This window comes from Dendrobates tinctorius, unplaced genomic scaffold, assembly GCF_039654945.1.
Source record: "Dendrobates tinctorius isolate UK_male_01 unplaced genomic scaffold, ASM3965494v1 ptg000173l, whole genome shotgun sequence".
Taxonomy (NCBI): domain Eukaryota; kingdom Metazoa; phylum Chordata; class Amphibia; order Anura; family Dendrobatidae; genus Dendrobates; species Dendrobates tinctorius.
This window is the reverse complement of record NW_027361840.1, coordinates 4,987,873-5,010,871: the sequence shown is the minus strand read 5'-3', so window position 1 is coordinate 5,010,871 and position 22,999 is coordinate 4,987,873. Positions and strand designations below refer to the sequence as shown.

The 22,999-nt window shown below is 45.3% G+C and overlaps 1 long non-coding RNA gene and 1 pseudogene across 1 annotated transcript in view; one reads left to right on the top strand and one right to left on the bottom strand.

Annotated features, from left to right (window-relative positions):
* Window positions 1-10,939, top strand: part of LOC141053960 (uncharacterized) — a 90,511-nt pseudogene extending 79,572 nt beyond the window's left edge.
* Window positions 1-22,999, bottom strand: part of LOC141053977 (uncharacterized) — a 139,595-nt gene that overhangs the window by 90,778 nt on the left and 25,818 nt on the right. The gene's annotated exons all lie outside the window — the stretch shown is intronic.

Genomic DNA, 22,999 nt, shown 5'->3' with positions numbered 1-22,999 from the left:
CCCAACACAGTCACATCCAGCTTTGAGCACCTCCTCTAACAGTTGTTACCATCCTCCAGCGTACCATACTTAAAACATCTCTAAACCCCTAAGACCAGTAAATGTGCATCCACATCTGCTCTTCTGTGCAGGGCTATTCACAACATTCACCATTTTGAGATCTACTCTTCACACCTGTTTGCTAGACCTGGACCTAATGCACCAAGCTGGCAGACAGTCGCGAGCTACAATTCATGGGACCGCGAGCCACATGTGGCTCCCGAGCTACAGGTTGGGGATCCTTGCTCTAGGGGAAGCTTGTTGGGGTTACACTCTGACCCTAAGTTGGTGACCCCTGTGGCAGATATCTCTGACTTGACATCTTCAGGTTCTGCACCCGAAACATTTTCATCCTGCCCTGCCAATACCTTTGGGGGAGCCTATCGTGATTACACTCTGTCCCTAGGTTTGCGATCCCTATGGCAGGTATCTCAACATCTCCGGGTTCTATTCCTGGCACAACCTTTACCATGAGAGGGTTGACCCTGGTCTCCCACAGTGACCAAAATAGGGGCAAGTCTCAACCCAACACAGTCCCATATGGAAGACTCTTCGTCACTCCCACCACATGTTTAATGTCCCCACATTGTGTAGAAAAATTGACCTCAGCGGTTGGGTACTCCCGGATTTCCCCATGGATATCCACCACCTTCACCTTCCATCCTTTGGAGTTGTCCCCAGCAGCAAGGGACCTATGGACCAAAGTCACTCTGCTCCCCGTGTCCAGGAGAGCATCTGTGCGGCACCCATTCACAAGCACCTGGCACAGTCGCTGCACGCTGCTGGCAGTGCTTGCAGTGGTGTTACAGACTGGCTGGGCATATATCGAGACATGGTGCGTATACCTGCAGTCAATGGGCTCAGATGGCACAGAACAGTTACTAGCCCCATTTCCAGGCTCTGGTACCCCGTCCTGAGTGGATTTATAGCGCTCAATCAATCCTACCAGCAGGTCCAGATTGCCCAGGTCCCTTTGCCCAACCCAATGATGTATGGCGGCTGGCAGAGCCCGCACAATCCGATCAACCACAACTCTCCATCTCGATTGGAGAAAAAAACTCAGACTGGAGCCACTCCTCCACCAACTGCAGTAAGTCATTTGCATGAGACCTGGCGGGCCGAGACTACATAGGACCACTGGTACACCCAATGATCACCCCTTACCTTAGGGTTCTCCTTTTTACTCAGCTGAAGCTGTGGGAGATTCCATTGCAGTGCCTCTTGCTGCTCCAGCTGCAACTGCAGCACCTGCTGCTGCAGAACCTTTTGCTGTGACCGCTAAAACTTCAGAGCCTCTTGCTGCGAATGCTGACTGAGCGCAAAATGCTCTAAAAGTTCCTCTATTTCTCCAGCAGACCTGTACAATGATCTGCAGCACTCTCTGGGGTATGCCTCAGTTCACACTGCCTGTATTCTCCACCATATGTAAGGCAGCGGTAGCAGCATTACGCAGTGAAGAGGCAGTGACCCACAAAGTTCAAACACAAAGTCCCTTTGATGTGTTTCCTAACAGCATTAAAGTCCAATTTACACAAGTGCAAATAATATTAGTGTTCAGTTCACACCAGTCAATATCACTTCATAGGACACAGCTTTGTATCACAGTCCCCTAAACATGCCGGACTTCACCTTTTCCAGTTTCCATGGGTGACTGCATGCCATGCCAATGTCTCTCACTTACAGCCCCCTTTTGTCTGCAGTCACGACACACAACCATTACACAGAGAAAACAAAACACAAATATCCTAAAAGAAAAATGCATGAAGGTAGAAAGGGTTTTTAGTAAACATAGTTTTGATCAAAAGTCGTGTGTTAATATGCATTTACATTGTGCATACACATTAACTTACTTTTTCAGTTCAGACTCCAGTTTTTTATTCAGTTCAATGTGCATCCTGTGCATATAAGGATGTGAACACCCTGTTTCTGAGCTGGAAAATCCATCCTGTCTGGCCTATGCTTTTACTGGTGGTTCAGTCCCACGATCTTTGTTCACATTTACGTCACTTGACAAGTGGAAAGGTTTTAATACAAGAATTAGGACTGTCCCACAAGGCTTGATGTGGCGGGATGGCTTGTACATTCCTTTGATCAAAACTATGTTTTCTAAGTACCTTTATTATTATTACTACCTTCATGCATTTTTTGCAGTTTATTTTTTTATTTTAGGATATTTGTGTTTTTGCTTTTGTTTTCTCTGTGTAAAAGTCGTGTGCTAATATGCATTTACATTGTGCATACACATTAACTTACTTTCTCATTACAGACTCCAGTTTTTTTATACAAACTACTATCTTGCAGTCTGCTTCACACACAACATTCAAAGCAGGTTTTCCCTACATCCACCTTGGACACTAACATGTCCAAGACTAACACTTTTATTATCAGTCTGTATTGCAGTCACAGCTACCGCTGTAGCAGTCACACATGTTCCCTGGGAACACTGCCCACATTTATAACACCAAATATAACAGTGCTACTCACTTGGGAGTGATATGAGGTATCACAGGAAATGTTTCTATTTAAAAGTCTCATAAACCACATCACAGGAAACTCAAATACAGCCCTTGTCCGGCTCAAAGTACAAGATAAAGCAAACAGTCCATCCATACAATAGTCTAGCTTCATAGTCTTTCAGCAGAGGCACTCAATCTACACACCTCCACACATGCTACAATGTGTGAGGCAAACAGGTGTCATTTTACCAAGTGAACCACACCCAGGGGTTGCGATATGGTGAGCAGCCGTTCACCTGCTCATAATGAACCTCTCATGGCCAGGTTACTCCAGGTTTATCTCCCATCCACTGTGTTTAACAAGCATCCTTACATACCTCCCCCTCTGCCTAAAGCCATGGGCTTGACATCTTTCAGACACAGGATTCTCAAGAGGGCATTGGCATTACCATGTAACTCCCGACTCTATGTTTTACTTGAAAGCGGACATCCTGCAGGGCTAGAAATTAGTGGGTAGCACAAGCATTTTTCCTCTTATTCTTTCTCATCCACCTGAGTGGACCATGGTCTGACACTAATTTAAATTCTCACCCTAAGAGATAGTATCGCAATGTGTCCATCGCCCACTTTATGGACAGGCATTCCTTTTCTCCAATGGAATCATTTTTCTCACATGCTTACAGATTCCTACTCAGCTAGAGAACAGGATTCTCCTCTCCGTGTATCTCCTGAGAGGAACTCTCCTAATCTAACATCCTTTTGGAATACAAATTTCTTCACGACACAGAGCCACTTTCAGTTTTTGAAAGGCCTTTTCCGCCTCCGATGTCCATTTGGCCACGCCTAATTTTATCCCCTTAGTGAGGTTGATCACGGGTTTGGCCACCGTGGCAAAGTTTGGAATTAGCCTAATGTAGTACCCCATGATTTCCAGGAAGGCCATAACAGCCGCACCAGAAATGGCACATCCATTAGATATGCCAATTCTGACGCTTAAGATCAGCTCTTTCCAGCTGCCATTGTGAGGTGGTAATCGGGGTAATGGTTTATGGGGTTGATGTCAGCTGTGTAATGTCAGGTGACATCAAACCTATGGGTTAGTAACGGAGAGGCATCTGTCAGACACCCCCATTACTGACCCCTAAGTCTAAACTATTTAACACACACAAAAAAGTGTTTCATTTGTAAAAATCACTCTCTGACAAATTCCCTCTTTAGCACATTTATTTAATAAAAAATAATCCACACCAGTCTGCCATAACACAAATGGAAGTCCCACAATGATCCATGTCTTCTTTGTCCAGTGTATGGAGCCCCGTTCAGAGAACAAAGCTCAATAGACTGGCGCAACAGTCGCTACTGGTTGTAACGCTGCACTCCGGGAGAACCCGGCTGCCGTGACGAGCGGTGAGGTCAGTAAGGTTATCCCAGTACACAACTGCCAGTGCTGCCCCCATGTGACCTGGAGGCTTTCAACTGCAGTAACCTTACCTTATTTATTAGTGAAATACAATTCAGAAAACTACACACACAAGGCACTGATTATATATCTCACTGACATATTTCTATCTATCTATCTATCTATCTATCTATCTATCTACAGTTGAAACTTGATGTTTCCATCCACTATATAAAAAGACAGATCTACATGTTTTTCTCAATATCTGACACGAAATCAGAATAAACTTTTCCCATTTTAAGTAAATTAGGATTACCATAATTATTATTTATTATTATTAGTAATAATAATACTTTATTCCTATAGCGCCAACATATTCCACAGACAAAAGACATTACAGCATTACAATAATCACATAAATCAACAGATTCCAAGAGGAATGAGGGCCCCGCTGCTCGCAAGCTTACAGTCTATGAGGAAATAGGGGAGACACGAAAAGTGGATGTCAACAATTGCCTTCATTGTTCAGACCAGCCATAATTTAAGAAATCAGGTGTTCATGTAATGCTGCATGAACCAGTTATCAGCCAGAATAAGTAGCAGTATATACACAGAGGGCTATTAAATGCATAAAGCGTGTGAGAACATGATATGAAGAACCTGGTTATGGTAAAAATATTGAATGGGCCACACAGGGATAATTAGATTAATGTACTGAGACGTTAGGCGAGACTGTAGAAATGTGTTTTTAGGGCACGCTTAAAACTGTGGGTATTACGGATTAATTGACTTAACCTGGGTAGTGCATTCCAAAAAATTGGTGCAGCACGTGAAAAGTCTTGGAGACAGGAGTGGGAGGTTCTGATTGAGGACATTAACTTCAGATCATTAGCAGAATGGAGGGCATGGGTAGGGTAAACTGAGATGAGGGAGAAGATGTAGGGTGGTGCTGAGCCATGGAGCACTTTGTGGGTGAGGGTAATAAGTTTATACTGAGTTCTGGAGTGGATGGGTAACCAGTGTAATGACTGGCACAAGGTAGTGGTATCGGTGTAATGGTTGGTGAGGAATATGATCCTGGCTGCAGCATTAAGGACGAATTGGAGAGGGGAGAGTTTGGTAAGAGGGAGACCGATTAGAAGAGAGTTACAATAGTCCAAACGAGAATGAATAAGAGAAACAATAAGAGTTTTTGCAGAGTCGAAAGTAAGAAAGGGTTGAATTCTAGAAATGTTTTTGAGGTGCAGATAACAAGTTCTAGCCAGTGATCGGATGTGGGGGATGAATGAAAGATCTGAATCAATCATGACCCCAAGACAGCAGGCATGTTGCTGGGAAATAATGGTAGAACCACACACGGAAATGGCAATGTCAGGCATAGGTAGGTTAGTAGAGGGAGGAAACACAAGGAGTTCAGTTTTTGACAGGTTCAGTTTCAGATAGCGGGAGGACATGATAGTGGAGACAGCGGTAAGACAATCACTGGTGTTTTCTAAAGAGGCAGGTGTGCTGTCAGGAGAGGAGGTGGATAATTGGGTTTCATCAGCATAGAGATGGTACTGGAAACCAAATCTACTGATTGTATACAAAGAGAAGAGGAGGGGGTCTAGGACCGATCATTGAGGAACCCCAACAGTAAGGGGAAGATGAGTGGAGGAGGAACCAGTAAAAGATACAGTAAAGGAGCGGTCAGAGAGATAGAAGGAGAACCAGGAGAGAACGGTGTCCTTGAGGCCAATGGAGCGGAGCATAGTGAGGAGGAGCTGATGATCCACAGTGTTGAATGCTGCAGAGAGGTCCAGGAGAATTAGCATGGAGCAGTGACCATTAGATTTAGCTGTTAGTAGATCATTAGAGACTTTAGTGAGGGCAGCTTCAGTAGAGTATAAAGAGCGAAAACCAGATTGTAGAGGGTCGAGAAGAGAGTTATCTGAGAAATAGCGGATAACATGGGAGTGGATCAGGCGTTCCAGGAGTTTAGAGATGAAGGGAAGATTAGAGACAGGTCTATAGTTAGCAGTACAATTTTGGTCAAGGGATAGTTTTTTAAGCAGTGGATATATGATAGCATGCTTAAATGAGGAGGGAAAGATACCGGAAGAGAGAGAGGTTGAATATTTTAGTTAGGTGAGTGGTGACAGCAGGGGAAAGGGACTGGAGGAGATGTGACGGAATAGGGTCACTGGTGCAAGTAGAAGGCCGAGAAGATACAAGGAACCTGATCACTTTTTCTTCTCTGACTGGTTCAAAATAAGAGAGTGAGATAGATGCAGTGGGGGATGAAGGACAGCGCATGGTGTGAGGGGGTTGAGAGAAAATTTCCTGTCGGATATGGTAAATTTTTTCTTTGAAGTAATTGGCCAGATCATCAACACGGAGATCCGTGGTTGGGGCTTGCACTTTTGGGTTGAATAGGGAATGAAAAGTATTAAAGAGATGTTTCAGGTTATTGATAGTGAGGTGATGAGGGTGCTCAAATAGGTGAAGGGAAGTGTTGTATGTTTTAAGCATAAACTTATAATGGATGAAATCTTCAGGTAGATTGGATTTTCTCCACAGACGTACGGCACACCTGGAGCACCACTGTAGGAAACATGTTTGCAGCATGTGCCAGGGTTGTCGCCATCTGTGCTGAGTTGTTCTATTTATAGGAGGTGCAGCTTCATCCAGGCAATGTCTCATTATAATGCTTCAGTGAAGAATCAGGACAAGAGAGGGAGGAGATAGGAGCCAATGATGACTGCAAGTTCTTCATATGTTTCTGGGTGTTGGCCTGTATATTTCTAGAAGTGTGGAAAGCGGGGGGTGACCTGAGCGGAATGGCAGTTATAAGCCGAGAATGAAAGAAGGTTGTGGTCACAGAGTGGGAGAGGGGAGTTTGTGAAATCAACCATAGAGCAATGCTGGGAGAAGACCAAGTCGAGGGAGTTTCCGTCTTCATGCGTATTAGAGCTAGTAAGCTGCAGAAAGGCCAAAGAAGGAGGTTAAAGATAAAAGGTGAGTAACCGATATGGAGAGGGGGAGAGCAATAGGGATGTTGAAGTCTCTCATGAGGATGAGGAAATCAAATGAGAAAAAAATGTGGAAACCACGTGGCAAAGTGATCCAGGAATTGATGCGAGGGGCCCGGAGGATGATACACCACCGCCAGTCGCATGGAGAAGGGGATGTAGAGTCTGACAGCATGGCCCTCAAAAGAAGGGAAGACAAGTGAGGGGTACTTGAGGGATAACCTGAAAGGTACATTTGGGTGATAGGAGCAGACCAACACCTCCACCTTCTCTGTTGTCCGATCTTGGGGTATGAGGCTTCATCGGGGGCTTATCTACAGCATTAAAAAATGCTGTAGATAAGCCCCTGATGGCGGTGCCGGCACCTGATAGGTGGAAAATAGACTGACAGATTCCCTTTAAAATATTCTCTCATTATTCTGGCAAATATTAATAATTATGGTAATCCTAATTGTCTTAAGATGGGAAAGGTTTATTCTGATTTAATGTCAGATATTGAGAAACACATGCATATGTGTCTTTATATATAGTGGATGGAAACTTCTGGTTTCAACTGTATCTATTATATAGCTTTTATCTATTTCTCTAGCTGTCTATCCTCTGTTTGCACATCTAACACCTAAACGTTTGTCATTTCTGTTCTGCATTCTATTCCAGTACGTGTCACACTGATGGTGCACAAGGACGCCACACGGATTTTACATGTGGACACTGATAGCACCGGTACTGTTTTTTCCCATTTCGGAACTATCAGGAGTCCAGGACATGTGAAAATGTGAAAGATGCCTTACACTGATAATTTGTTGCAGTCAACTTTGAATTTCTGGCAGAATTCAGTCTATATGGGTCTGGATCTATCTCAAGAGACATCTACAATTGGCGATCTTTGCCCGCTCTTCCGTGCAAACGCTCCATATCTGTCAGATTGCTGGGGTGTCTCCTGTGTACAGTGCCTTCTTCAGGTCCCCACAGAATTTGCATTCAGTTTTGGGCTGTGGTTTGGCTATTCCAAAACTTTCATCTTCTCGTGGTGAAGCCGTTCTTATGGTGACTTCAAGGTTGTTTAGGGTCGTTGTCGTGATGAAAGTTGAAAATTCTCTTCATCTTCATCAGGAAATGCAAACATAATATTTTAGGTTATGTTATTTAAAAATAATAACATACATTTTATTCTTGACAGATGACTGTACCAGGAGCTTCAAGGGACATCTGATATCTTTAGAGTTTAATTCAGAAGATTCTAGTATCACACAAGATACTTGTACACAGTATGAAGACATCTCAGATATACCCCCAGCTGTTCACAGCAGAGACCGATCATCTTATTTTAATGAACAATTATCTCCAAATTCATCACAGACTGTTAAACAAAACAAAAGTCACAGAAGAAATGCTGAAGATAAAAGCCCACTAACAGGGGAGAAGCCATATTCATGTTCAGAATGTGGGAAATGTTTTGTAAATAAATCACAGCTTAGTCGTCATGAAAGAATGCACACAGGAGAGAAGCCATATTCATGTTCAGAATGTGGGAAATGTTTTTCACAGAAATCAAATCTTGTTGCACATGAAAAAGTTCACACAGGAGAGACGCCATATTCATGTTCAGAATGTGGGAAATGTTTTGTAAATAAATCACAGCTTAGTTGTCATGAAATAATGCACACAGGAGAGAAGCCATATTCATGTTCAGAATGTGGGAAATGTTTTTCACAGAAATCAAATCTTGTTGCACATGAAAAAGTTCACACAGGAGAGAAGCCATATTCATGTTCAGAATGTGGGAAATGTTTTTCAATGAAATCAAGTCTTGTTGCACATGAAAAAGTTCACACAGGAGAGAAGCCATATTCATGTTCAGAATGTGGGAAATGTTTTTCAATGAAATCAAGTCTTGTTGCACATGAAAAAGTTCACACAGGAGAGAAGCCATATTCATGTTCAGAATGTGGGAAATGTTTTTCAAGGAAATCAAGTCTTGTTGCACATGAAAAAGTTCACACAGGAGAGAAGCCATATTCATGTTCAGAATGTGGGAAATGTTTTTCAATGAAATCAAGTCTTGTTGCACATGAAAAAGTTCACACAGGAGAGAAGCCATATTCATGTTCAGAATGTGGGAAATGTTTTTCAAGGAAATCACATCTTGTTGCACATGAAAAAGTTCACACAGGAGAGAAGCCATATTCATGTTCAGAATGTGGGAAATGTTTTTCACAGAAAATAAATCTTGTTGCACATGAAAAAGTTCACACCGGAGAGAAGCCATATTCATGTTCAGAATGTGGGAAATGTTTTTCACAGAAAATAAATCTTGTTGCACATGAAAAAGTTCACACCGGAGAGAAGCCATATTCATGTTCAGAATGTGGGAAATGTTTTTCACAGAAAATAAATCTTGTTGCACATGAAAAAGTTCACACCGGAGAGAAGCCATATTCATGTTCAGAATGTGGGAAATGTTTTTCAAAGAAATCAAATCTTCTTGCACATGAAAAAGTTCACACAGGAGAGAAGCCATATTCATGTTCAGAATGTGGGAAATGCTTTACAACTAAATCATATCTTCTAATACATGAGAGAATTCACACAAGAGAGAAGCCATATTCATGTTCAGAATGAGGGGAATGTTTTGCACAGAAATCAAATCTTCTTGCACATGAAAAAGTTCACACAGGAGAGAAGCCATATTCATGTTCAGAATGTGGGAAATGTTTTTCACAGAAAATAAATCTTGTTGCACATGAAAAAGTTCACACCGGAGAGAAGCCATATTCATGTTCAGAATGTGGGAAATGTTTTTCACAGAAAATAAATCTTGTTGCACATGAAAAAGTTCACACCGGAGAGAAGCCATATTCATGTTCAGAATGTGGGAAATGTTTTTCAAAGAAATCAAATCTTCTTGCACATGAAAAAGTTCACACAGGAGAGAAGCCATATTCATGTTCAGAATGTGGGAAATGCTTTACAACTAAATCATATCTTCTAATACATGAGAGAATTCACACAAGAGAGAAGCCATATTCATGTTCAGAATGAGGGGAATGTTTTGCACAGAAATCAAATCTTCTTGCACATGAAAAAGTTCACACAGGAGAGAAGCCATATTCATGTTCAGAATGTGGGAAATGTTTTTCAAAGAAATCAAATCTTCTTGCACATGAAAAAGTTCACACAGGAGAGAAGCCATATTCATGTTCAGAATGTGGGAAATGCTTTACAACTAAATCTTATCTTCTAATACATGAGAGAATTCACACAAGAGAGAAGCCATATTCATGTTCAGAATGAGGGGAATGTTTTGCACATAAATCAGCTCTTACTAATCATCAAAGGTGTCACACGGGAGAAAATCCGTACTCATGTTCAGAATGTGGGAAATGTTTTACTTAGAGATCATCTCTTTACAAACATAAGAACATTCACACAGAAGTAGCCATTTTATAGTCACATTATTACAAACAAACATGGCGTCTTGAGACCTTGGGTTCCTATTGTCCTATTACCTTCCTGGAGCGATGCTCTTGCTCTTAAACCCTTTGGCGACAAGCTGCCCATCATAGTTACACAAGCGGTGGTCACTATCATAAAATATAATATGGGGAACGTGCCTATATTTCATTATTCTGCTTTCCCCCATAGTTTGAATATCTCTTTGGTCGCGGCTCCACACTGGTGGTAATCCACCATAAGCAGGAGAGTGATGGCGCCTCTTCTCATGTACAGAAGTCCCGTCCATCTCATGTAACCTCCAGGCACCAGACACATTACTCACATTTCACTTTCTCACTATTGATAATTGTTCTCATGAAATCTCGTTCCTGTGACTGAGAACTTACAATTTGTGTTGCTTTTCTGTGTTCTGCTCTTCTGTCTTCATCATTATTGATTATGAGCACGTTACATAGAAGGCTTCTCTTCCTGATGTCCTTTTCCCCTATTTGTTACTCTTTGTGGCTCGGGGAAGACACCAACACGATATATACTGAATCTTGTAGCCACTTACTGCCAATAAAGGAAGCTTTACTGTCTCACAGTGGTTTGAATAGTCTTTGTCAGACGTGCCCACATCCTGGATTTTCTATGGATTTCTAGATGGTGAAGCATATGTCCCTGAGATGTGCCAATGCATCCGGCCTCTACATGCCATCGAGTGGGCTGTCAGTAGGCTGGATCATGGGAGGACACAGACTACACATGACTCCTGAGCAAGGAATGCACCGTTCCCCCCATATACTATGAAAGTGACTTGGACATTAGAGATGAGTGAACCCGAACTGGAAAGTCTGAGGTTCGTATTGGGCACCTAGTGTGCGGTACCGAATGCCGAACACGGTGTTTTTACTGTCTGTCCAGTTTCCTGTTTGGGTTTGCCAGTCTAATAAAGCTTATTGAAGAAAGGGGAGGAAGAAAAACTTCCAAGAAATCAACTCAAGGTCATAATATAAAATTGCATTATTGGATTATAGGGCAAGGAACAATAAAACATACTAAAAAGCTGATAACTTGTCTAAAAACATAAGGACACGATGGACCATAATTGCTGCTTATGTTATAATAATCATAGAAGATATGAGAAGGACACAAGTAGGTAAGCGGTAAACTGCCATGTCACTGACCAAATAATTAAACCGGTAACCAAATCCTGCACATAGGCCATAGAAAAAGAAGGCACATATACCCGCACAGTAACAACACGTGTCCCAAATTACCTGATGAGCGCAAGTGCAAGCAAGCAAGTACAGGGTCCATCGTGTCCTTATGTTTTTTGATAAGTTATCAGCATTTTAGCATGTTTTATTGTTCCTTCCCCTGTAATCCAATAAAGCAATTTTATATTATGACCTTGAGTTGTCTTGGAAGTTTTTCTTCCTCCCCTTTCTTTGTGAATTTTGACAATTGGTCCCTTTACAGTCTATTGTATTTTTATTAATGTGGGATAATATCTACAATTTGCTTGGTATGTTATTATTTATAGTATCCCATTTGACATCCATACCTCTGTATACTACTCTTTTTGTCTAATAAAGCTTGTTGAAAGGCTATAGCACAGCCAATCAGCAAGCCTTTAGACTGTGGGCACTTCCAAAGCCATCACAGCAATTCCAAGTATTGACATAGCTGTAATTTGCTGGCGTAGCATGTGACCAGGCCTGTATAAAGGCCAGATCACGAGTCAGCCGCCATTCTGTTCTGATTAGTGTAGAGATAGGATGCAGCTGGAGTGAGGGACAGATAGTGACTGCGCACTCTGCAACAACACTCTGTGTACTCTGCAACCCATATCTGGGGTAGCACTGTACTAAAAGCCACTCTGTGTACTCTGCACCCATATCTGGGGTAATACTGTACTAAAAGCCACTCTGTGTACTCTGCACCCATATCTGGGGTAATACTGTACTAAAAGCTTCTCTGTGAACTCTGCACCCCCACCTCTGGGAGTACTGTGCTAAAAGCCGCTCTGTGCACTCTGCACCCATATCTGGGGTAGTACTGTACTAAAAGCCACTCTGTGTACTCTGCACCCATATCTGGGGTAATACTGTACTAAAAGCTTCTCTGTGAACTCTGCACCCCCGCCTCTGGGAGTACTGTGCTAAAAGCCACTCTGTGTACTCTGCACCCATATCTGGGGTAATACTGTACTAAAAGCTTCTCTGTGAACTCTGCACCCCCGCCTCTGGGAGTACTGTGCTAAAAGCCACTCTGTGTACCCTGCATCCCCCACCTGTGGGAGTACTGTGCTAAAAGCCGCTCTGTGTACTCTGCACCCATTGCCTGTGGGAATATTGTGCTAAAAGCTGCTCTGCGTACTCTGCACCTATATCTGTGGGAGTACTGTCCTTTAAGCCCCTGTGTGTACTCTGAAATCTCCTGTCTGTGAGAGTCCTGTTCTTTAAGCTGCTGTGTGCACTCTACACTCTCCTATCTGTGAGAGTACTGTCCTTTAAGCCGCCGTGTGTACTCTGCACCCATATCTGTGGGATCACTGTCCTTTATGCTGTCATGTGTACTCTGCAACTCCCTTCCTATGAGAGCTCTGTTATTTAAGACGCTGTGTGTACTCTTCACCCTCCTGCCTTTGGGAGTACTGTCCTTTAGGCCATGTGCCCACGTTAGCGTTTTTAAACGCTCAGAAACCAGGACTCCTTCCCAGAAAACGCGCGTTTTTGATGCATTTTTTTCTGCGCGTTTTCTGGGAACATTGAAAACAGCTAAAAACATGGAGCAATGCGGAAATTAATGAGCATGCTGCATTTTTAGCCGCTAAGTATTTCCTCAGCGGAAAAAAACGCATGCATTGGCATAAAAAGCCAAAAATGCATTAAATTTAATGAGAAGCTTCTTTTAAGCATTTCTGCAGCGTCTGATCCGGCTCAAGCGCTGCGGAAACGCTTACAAAAATGCAACGTGGGCACACAGCCTTAACCTGCTCTGTGTACTGTACATTCCCCTGTCTGTGGGAGTGCATTCCATTAAGCTTCTGTGTGTACTCTGCACTGATACGTGGACCAGTAAGCTCAGTCAGGGATGTTACATCTCCCTAACTGCCTACTAGGTAAATGTAGTGGTGGCTGGGACAGAGGCGGAAGGCGTTCTACCTGACATCCTATCACCACCCAGTATTGCTGGATGTTTATCTCTCCAGGTTGCCTCCTACTCATACCTTCACTTCCTCCACCGCCTCCTCATTTGGTCACAGGAAGACCTGCACCACCATCTTCAGCACAGCCAGGGGGAAACAGCAGCAAGCTATTCTTAAACTCCTGCTTGGGGGACTAATCCCACACCGCACAGGAGCTGTGGATGGGGATCAAACAGCAGATGTGTGGTTGGTGCCGGTGTTCTATTCTATTATTTACCCCTGATTCATTGTGTACTTCCATATGCTGCTGGCACATTGCGCCTTATTGATACATTTAGAGGAACAACACAATTGTTTTTTTATTTTTTATATTTGCTGCTGTGTTGTCCGACTTTAAGGGGGTGACAGAGGCCGCCATATGCCTCCCGCCTATATACAGTGTGTTAGAATCTGTTCAGTTTGTGACTATCCGCCATTTTCTTGTAGTGTTCTGGCTGCTGGTCTTTTTTCCCTGGTGCTGAGTTTGTCTTGAGTCAGGTGATTGTATCACCCTTTATTAACCTGCACCTGTCTCCCATTCCTTGCTGGAAATCAGTGTTAATCTCCTTGAAGTCTGGCTTGGAGCCTTGCTCTCTGTGTGTTTATTTGGTGCAGTTCTGGGACCTCTGGTTCTGCTAGTCTTAGTTTCCGTTTTCAGTTTGTTTCTGCAGTCTCCTCTTTGTTTTCTATTAGGAGGTGACCCATTTTTGTACCCAGTCCTTAGATATTTCAGAGACCCCCTTCCCCCGATCTATTTGTCTTCTCTTAAGATTAGCCTAGGATCGTCGGTGGGTCTATTCACAAGGAATGGGTCGCCCACTCCATCGTAGGGTGTAAGCCTAGTCGCAGTGCAGGGTCAGTTCTCCCCTTCCTACCCTAGTCCTGTGCCGCAGTACCGTAACACAGTGTTGGCAAATATTGCAGAGAAATAATATTGTTAGTTTAGTGTCTTGTCTTTTCCTTATGGGGTTATTCAATCCCCAAATATATCGAAGAGACATGACATTGTTAGTTTAGTTTATATTTCCCCTTCCCTTCCTTTTGTTTTGCCCTTTGTATGTCTTAATAAAGCAACTTAAAAACCTATTCCGAACCCCTTATCCTTCCCTTCCCCTTGTCTTACATAAAAATGTAACTTCTGCATTTAATGATCAATGTGAAATATTACTGTTATTTCTTAAAATTTTAATAAAGTTATTTGGAAAATGGAATATGAGCTGCTTCATAGAGTTTTATGAATGTTTACGTTATTATATTGTGTATGTACTTTACATTTACTTGGTATAGGAGTAGTGAAAGATATAAAAGATAGAATAGAAGGGTAGCAGTAGGATAGGACAATATTGGGAACAGATTAGTGGGGCACAATAAAGGTAGGAAATGGAAATGCCAGGATAAGCTTAGTTGAATAAGGGGTTCCAGTTTAGGAGGAGTTAGAGATGGGTGTAATAAAGAGCAGTGAATGATAGTGTGAAACTTCGTATTTAGTGAGGACTACTGATGTAGCAGTGAGAGAGGGCAAATAGATAGCCCTGGGGGTGAAGATTGCTGAGGCAATGAGGGACCCCAGGCTGAGCAGCGTGCGAGTGGTCAGCATCTATTGAAGCAACCATTCCAAAGGGGATCAGGGGCTAATGGCCGGGACTAGGCAGAGCTGAGTGTACCTCAGAAAAGGGAATGGGAGCAAGATGGTGGACCTAGGGGCACGGACGCTGCAAACGAGAAAGAAGTATATGCGGGACAGAGATTGTTGGAAGAGACAGGGATACAAGTGTCTTCAGGAAGGAAGTTGTCAGAGAAGGCAGGAAAAGCTCAAGGAATGCCAATGTATGTGAACTGTGTTATGGCTGTATCAAGAACCCTGCTTTCAAGTAAAGTTGAACTGTTGAGTATGAACATGGAGTCTGGACTTTTTTGTGTGAACCGTTTAACTGAAGCTGAGATTACAGAATCAAAAGAAACCCTGGGGTCTAATATGAGTGTTCTATTTGGTACATATCACACACAACAGACGGGACTTTGTCTTTCCTTTGTGGCGTGCCAGGGTGTGGGAATGCAACAGCACCTAAACGGGGATTGACGTTTGAGGACAATTTGCATATTCCATGTGCCTTCTGGGAAAAACGAAGAGTCTCCCTCAGCAAGAAGATTGTTGGGTACAGCCAGGACCAGCTGCTTGGAAAGCATCACCAAATTGGGGATTGAAGCTTGAGGAGGTCAATTTGCATATTCCCGGTGCCTTCTGGGAAAATCAAAGAGTCTCCCTCAGCAAGAAGATCGTTGGGTACAGCCGGGACCAGCTGCTTGGAAAGCATCGCCAAACCGCGCACCTTGCGGGCATTATTGCAAGAAAGCTTGGCTGGTTTGTGAGATACAATGTCTGAGAATTATGAGTTTTTTTTTCTGTAAAAGATGTTTCTAGAACCCTAGAAATCCTCCATCCTATGACAATGTAGACTGCCAGCTTTGCAGCACCCCCCTTCTCTTCACACACACCAGTGTCTTCATGTGCAGAGCCCTGTGAAACTTGAAACCAGCATTTCCTGTGAGCTAGGAATGTTAATTAGCTGAGTGGAAAAGATGTCCCTTTGTTTAAGACATGTGTAGGAGTAGAACTTTAAGAGACCACATTGCAAAAACCATACAAAGCAGAGACAGAATAATCATATTTTTGTGATCTGAGCAGTCCCAGCTTCGCTACGGTGCCTTTTGCGTAGTCCTCGGACGTCCAGAGACTGAGATATGGATTGCACCCAAATAGAATGTCCCAGTTATGGCATGTTTGGTGTTTTCGGATTCTATTCGGTTAATTACAACCAATGATACCAAATATTTGTTTGTGCAAGCTCCTCTCACTAAGTTATGGTTATTCTAAAGTTGGTAGCCAAATCATAACTTGAAGAGGGAGAGGTGGGCTCTCTCCAGACTGCCCCTTTTGGTGATGTCACACACCAGGGGCTATAAGGTACTGCTCCCGTACAGGGAGGGCAGAGCAGCTCAAATCCTGGTGCCAAAGAGACATGCAGATGAGCGGTGACGTTTGGTAAGCCGCCCCTCCCCCACTCAGCCACATGGTTTTGCCTAAAGAGTCATGAACAACCATGAGTGTACTTTCTGCTTTCATACATTCTTTTGTTTCATATTTGTAACTGTACATATGTAATGTCTCAACTTTATAGTAACTTTTATCTGTAATCACTGCCCCTTTTGGGAAATAAATGATAAAATTATTCAGTTTGTCTCCATGCTCTAAGAAACGAACTAAGCGCCTCTTTTAGATAATCGCTACTAATTCAAGGGGTTTGCCAAGGACCCTCTTAATTAACTCTGTGAATTAAGTAAACTGGTGGCAGCGCATTGTGTACGGTTGTTGTGGCTAGTTGGCAGTCCAGAAGGGTCTTATATTGCTGAATGAGGGGCTGCGGCCACAGCATTGATAATTCCCTCACTGCAGTAGCCTAACCGCCGGTCCACAACAAGCAGCCCATCCGGTGACTAATTATCCTAGGTGCAGTTCCCTGACTGACCTGAAGGTAAGGGGGGCGCCGGAGAGCTGCGAGTTCCAAAGTGGAACTGAGAAAGTGGGATATACATAAATCCCCGCAGTTCGTAGAAGATTGATAGCAGTGGTGGGGCACCCAAAATACCCCCCTGCGGCAAATTGTTAGAGCGAGATTAGCTTGCTGGATATTTTTGTCACATGGTGCCAGTGGTGGGATAACTAAGATAAGCCCCACTGTGCCTGTGATAGCCGTGTGCCGGCAGTGTGCTGCGTCCCTCCGTCCGCTGATACACCCGTGTCAGTGGTGGGATTGTGACAGTGGTGACACAGGGTCCGCTGTCCGTCGCATTTTGGTGGCAGCGGGACCCCCGTTCGTCACATATTGGCGAACAGCGGCGGGCTGTTCCTCACATATTGGCAAAGCGGTGGGATAATCCTAGAGCATTAGTGATTTGGTTTGAGCAATCATTCCTCTCACTAAAAACCTGCACGGTCCTGTGGGAATCCTGCATCATAGGTTTTGGAAAACAGACTCAGTGGTTACTAGTCCTGAGACATTTGTGTGTACGTGCAAGTATCCCCTCCCGTTTCTTCATTTTTCTTTTCTATTTTTTATTTGGCAACCATGGCGGCAGTGAGAGTGGAGTGGTATAAGCATCAGAAGAAGGAAGCCCTTGCTGCAGTATGCACGTACCGAGGCATTGACGCCGCAAGCAGAACCAGAGATCAAATGATCACGGCTCTGGTGCAGCTGGACAACACCCAGGGTTCAGCGGACGCAGAAATTGGCCCAAGTGACAATGGGGCTGCAGCAGAGGCTCCACTCATGAGCGCTGGCCCCACATTCAACCAGAGCGTGGTGGACCCCTATCTGCAAATGGCCTTGGACGCAATCCCTGCCGAAGACTGTGAGGCACGGGTGAAGCTGATCCAGCATGCACAGGAGAGAGCTGAGCATCAAGCAGAGGCTGAGAGCCGAGCGCCAGGCTCAGAGGGCCCATGAACTAAAGATGCTCCGACAAGGGGGAACGTCCTCCATAGCCCGGAGCAGTGAGCCCAGCAGCGTCCAGACTCCTAAACCCCGGCCAGAGCATTTTCCCATGATGGAAAAGGACGGGGACTTGGACACGTTTCTGCGAGCCTTTGAGAAAGCCTGCAGACAGTACCGGCTGCCCCCTGAACAATGGGCCAGGTACTTGACCACAGGGCTAAAAGGCAAAGCCCTGGAGGCGTTTGCTTCTCTTCCACCAGAAGCCGATGACGACTATGATGCCATAAAGCAGGCTCTGATCGCCAAATATCGGCTGACACCTGAGGTATACCGAAAGAAGTTCCAGCACCTCCAACGTGGCCCACACGATAGCTATAGCGATGTGATGCAAGGACTCAGGACCCACTTTGACCAGTGGATCCATGGACTGTCCGTTGAATCCTTTGAGCAGCTACGCGACCTGATGATCAAAGACCAGTTCCTGCATCTCTGCCCAGCTGAGGTCCGACAGTTCATCCTGGACCGTGAACCAACAAATGCGGACAAAGCGGCGCAGATCGCCGACAACTACGAGGCCAACCGGAAGCCAGAGACGCGGAGGCCAGTCACCACCAGCTGGAGAGGGGGTAAGCCTGCAACCAACCCCAGTTCCCCAGATAGCTGTCTCTCCGGAGGCCCTGTCCCTGTTGCCAACACCAGGCCTACTACTGACCGTCGCCTGTGTCACCACTGCCAGCAGCCTGGTCACCTCTTCTACAGCTGTCTGGATAGGCTGAAGAACCCCCCAGCCAAGGCCTCTGGGCCCAACGCCTCTGTTCTTTTGGTGCGAGGTGTGGTTGGGAGGGCTGACGAAAACGTTCAACCTGTTCAGGTGGGGGCCCGTCTTGCTACAGGCCTCAAGGACACCGGGGCTGAACGAACCCTCATCTGTCCTGGACTGGTGGCCCCTGAAGAGTTTGTTGAGGGGAAAACCCTGACTGTCACCGGGATTGGAGGCACCCGTTGTCCCTTGCCAGTGGCCCAGGTTTTTCTTGATTGGGGTGCTGAGAGCGGGTTGAGGGAGGTGGGAGTGTCTGAAAACCTGCCCACTGATGTTTTATTGGGGACTGACTTGGGGCGGATGGTTGCATATTATGTCCCTGACACCCTTCCCCAATCTGATAATAAGGGTAACATTAACCCTGATGATGATGATGATGATGATGATGGGAAACTGAATGTGTTACCTGCTAATGCCTTGATGAGTAGTGATGCAACTAACAACCATTCTTTCCCCAGGTATGATGCTGATGGTGATGTGAATGTACCAAAGCAATCTGATATCCATTCTTGTCCTAGGAATGGTGATAATGATGATGATGATGATGATGTATCTGTGCCGACTGAACCTGTTAACCATTTCTTTGAAACGATAGATGTGTCCACAGGTACCGAAGTGCTCAGCCACGTCACTCTGCGGAGTGAGACGGCTGAGGAACCCCTGGCAGGAGCAAGCAACGGTGCTCAAGGAAATGGGGAGGTGTGTTGTGAGTTCATTTTCCCCTTCACTTGTGATGTCTGATGAGCTCCCTCTGCTGGTGAAGGGAGGTAGTGAAATTGAGTTGAATGGGAAGAACCTGTCATCTGAACAGGTGGAGTGTGATTGGACATCCGGAATCTCTGAGTGGATATAAGGCAGCCGACGCCCTGCTTTTTTGCTGGTGATCCTTTCTGCTCAGAGCTCTGGCATCCAGTTTAGTTCCTGTCTACTAAAAGCTAAGTTATTGCCCTGCTACTATTCCATGAGATTTTGTCTGGTTTACTTAGTGTTTGCGTTCAGCCAGCCCTTGCTGGGACTGGCTGAATTCCATTTTTGTCTCTGATCAGTTTATCTCTTTGCGCTGTTTTCAGAATATACCTGAGTGCTGATATAGAGTTTTTGAAGTCTAGCGACTTCAGGGACTTTTTTCCTATCAGACTGTTGGGACATTTTTTGTAGGGTTTTTGCGGATTGCAGCCAGCATCTTTTCTGTCCTGTCCTATCTAGTTAGTTGGGCCCCATCGTTTGCTCAGTCTGTCTTTCTGTCTGCGTTTGTGCTTTCATCTGTTTTTCACCAACAATACATGTTGGGCTGTCTATTGCTTTGGGGTCTGCTCTGGGGAAGTTTAGATTCCCCCTTTCTTTCTTTAGGCTTATTTAGCTCTCCGGCTGTGACGAGGGGTCTAGGACCACCGTAGGAACCCCCCACGGCTACTGCTAGTTGTGGTGAATAGGATCAGGGGTCTGCAATCCGCTAGTTACCAACTTCTCAGGTTTTCTGGACTTAGCTTGTATTTTTGTTTTCTCCTCCTCCGGTGACTCATTCATAAAAGAGGTGCATGGGGACCATGAGGAAGGTAATGCCATGCAGCTGACCAGTGCCACCGAGGAAGGTAACTGGCCCATAAGTAGCACTGCTCCTGAAGTGTTGGGGGTGGATGGGGAGGTAGGGCCCATGGCAGCACCGATTGGTGGGTCTGTAAAAATCCCCAGGGAGGCAGCATACATAGCAGCTGTCACACGCAGTCAGAATGCCCAGATCGCAGGTAGCGCACTGTCTTCTGGACCCTCTTCTGCTACAGGAGAGACTGAACCAGAGGTGAACCCAGAGCTGGTTCCAGAGGGTCCCAGTAAGGAAGGTACCCTGACATCACTTCTGGCAGCCTCCAGCAAGGAGTTCCAGGCTGATCTGCACTCAGATGCGAGTCTGGAGAAATTGAGAGGTCTCGCCAAGATGCCCACCTCCGAATCTGATAAGGAGAGTATGTTCTGGGAACGAGGAAGGTTGTACCAGGAGACAGTACCCGGAGATTCCCAAAAGGAGTGGTTGAGGGAAAGACAGCTAGTCATTCCCCTACAGTTCAGAACTGAGTTGTTGCGGATTGCCCATGAGATTCCACTCGCTGGACACTTGGGGATCAGCAAAACAAAGGCTCGGCTGTCTCAACACTTCTATTGGCCCAAGATGGGGACAGATGTGACACAATACTGCCGTTCCTGTAACACCTGTCAAAAAGTGGGTAAGGCGGGGCCTGCTCTTAAGGCTCCCCTTATTCCTTTGCCGGTGATAGAGGAGCCTTTCCAGAGGATTGCGGTGGACATTGTAGGCCCGCTGGCTGTCCCCAGCAGCTCTGGAAAGCAATACATTCTCACCGTGGTAGACTACGCTACCCGGTACCCAGAGGCAGTAGCTCTGTCTTCAACCAGGGCAGATAAGGTGGCTGACGCACTGGTGACCATCTTTTCAAGGGTAGGATTTCCCAGGGAGATGCTTACCGATCAAGGGACCCAATTCATGTCTCGCCTAATGGAGGCTCTCTGTGAGAAAATGCAGGAGAAGCACCTGGTATCGAGTGCGTATCACCCACAGACTAATGGTTTGTGTGAACGCAGATGCTCAGCATGCTGGTTGAGACCCAAGGGCGCGACTGGGAGCGGTACCTCCCACACCTGCTGTTCGCTTAAGTTCCGCAGGCCTCGACCGGGTTCTCCCCCTTCGAGCTCCTGTACGGCAGGCTAGTCCAGGGACCCCTTAGGTTGATAAGAGAATCCTGGGAAGATGAGCCAAACCCTACAGAAGTGTCCATCATGGATTATGTCATGCGCTTCCGTGACAAGATGCAGACCTTGACGCAGTTGGTGCATGACAAAATGACGCAGGCTCAGGCTGACCAGAATCACTGGTATGACCAGAATGCCCGGGAGTGGACCTACCAGGTGGGTCAAAAGGTGTGGGTGCTGATCCCCATACCAACAGATAAGCTTCAGGCAGCCTGGGAAGGCCCATACGTCGTCCACCAACAGCTCAACCCGGTCACCTACGTGGTCACGCTTGACCATGCTCGGGGTAGGCGCATGGCCTTTCACATCAGTATGCTGAAGGCGCACTACGAACGTGAAGCTTGCATCCTACCGGTCTGCAACCTGCCCGAAGATGGGGAGGAAGATCCCCTGCTGGACATGCTGGCCCAAGCCAAGGCCAATGGGTCTCTTGAGGACATGGAGATAAGTGGTTTGCTAACCGTATCCCAGCGGTCGCAGTTGATGGAAATCCTGGAACCCTTCCGGGACGTGTTCACCAACCGACCTGGGAGGACAGAGTTAGCGGTTCATGAGGTGGACACCGGGAATCATGCCGCATTACGGCAAACACCTTATCGGATCTCTGAGGCGGTGCAACAGGTCATGCGCCAATAGATGGATGAGATGTTAGGGCTGGGGGTGATTCGACGGTCAAAAAGCACGTGGGCTTCACCTGTAGTCCTCGTGCCTAAAAAGGATCGAACCACCTGGTTCTGCATGGACTACAGGGGGCTCAACGCCATCACAACCTCTGATGCCCACCCGATGCTGCGCATCGAGGATCTGCTTGAGCGGCTGGCAAAAGCAAGGTACATATCCATCATGGATTTGAGTCGGGGATACTGGCAGATTCCCCTGAGCCCTGAGGCGCAGGAGAAATCCGCCTTTATCACCCCCTTTGGACTGTACGAGTCCACAGTCATGCCCTACGGCATGAAAAATGCCCCTGCCACTTTCCAGCGGATGGTCAACCACCTGCTTTGGGGCCTGGAGGAGTACGTGGTGGCGTATGTATGTAGCATGCATGTAGTATGTATGTAGTATGTATGTAGGATGCATGTAGTATGTATGTAGTATGTATGTAGCATGTAGTAAGTATGTAGCATGCATGTAGTATGTATGTAGTATGTATGTAGCATGTAGTATGTATGTAGCATGCATGCAGTATATATGTAGTATGTATGTAGCATGTAGTATGTATGTAGCATGCATGTAGTATGTATGTAGTATGCATGTAGTATGTATGTAGCATGTAGTATGTATGTAGCATGCATGTATTATATATGTGGTATGTATGTAGCATGTAGTATGTATGTAGCATGCATGTAGTATGTATGTAGTATGTATGTAGTATTTTTTTTTTTTTAACATT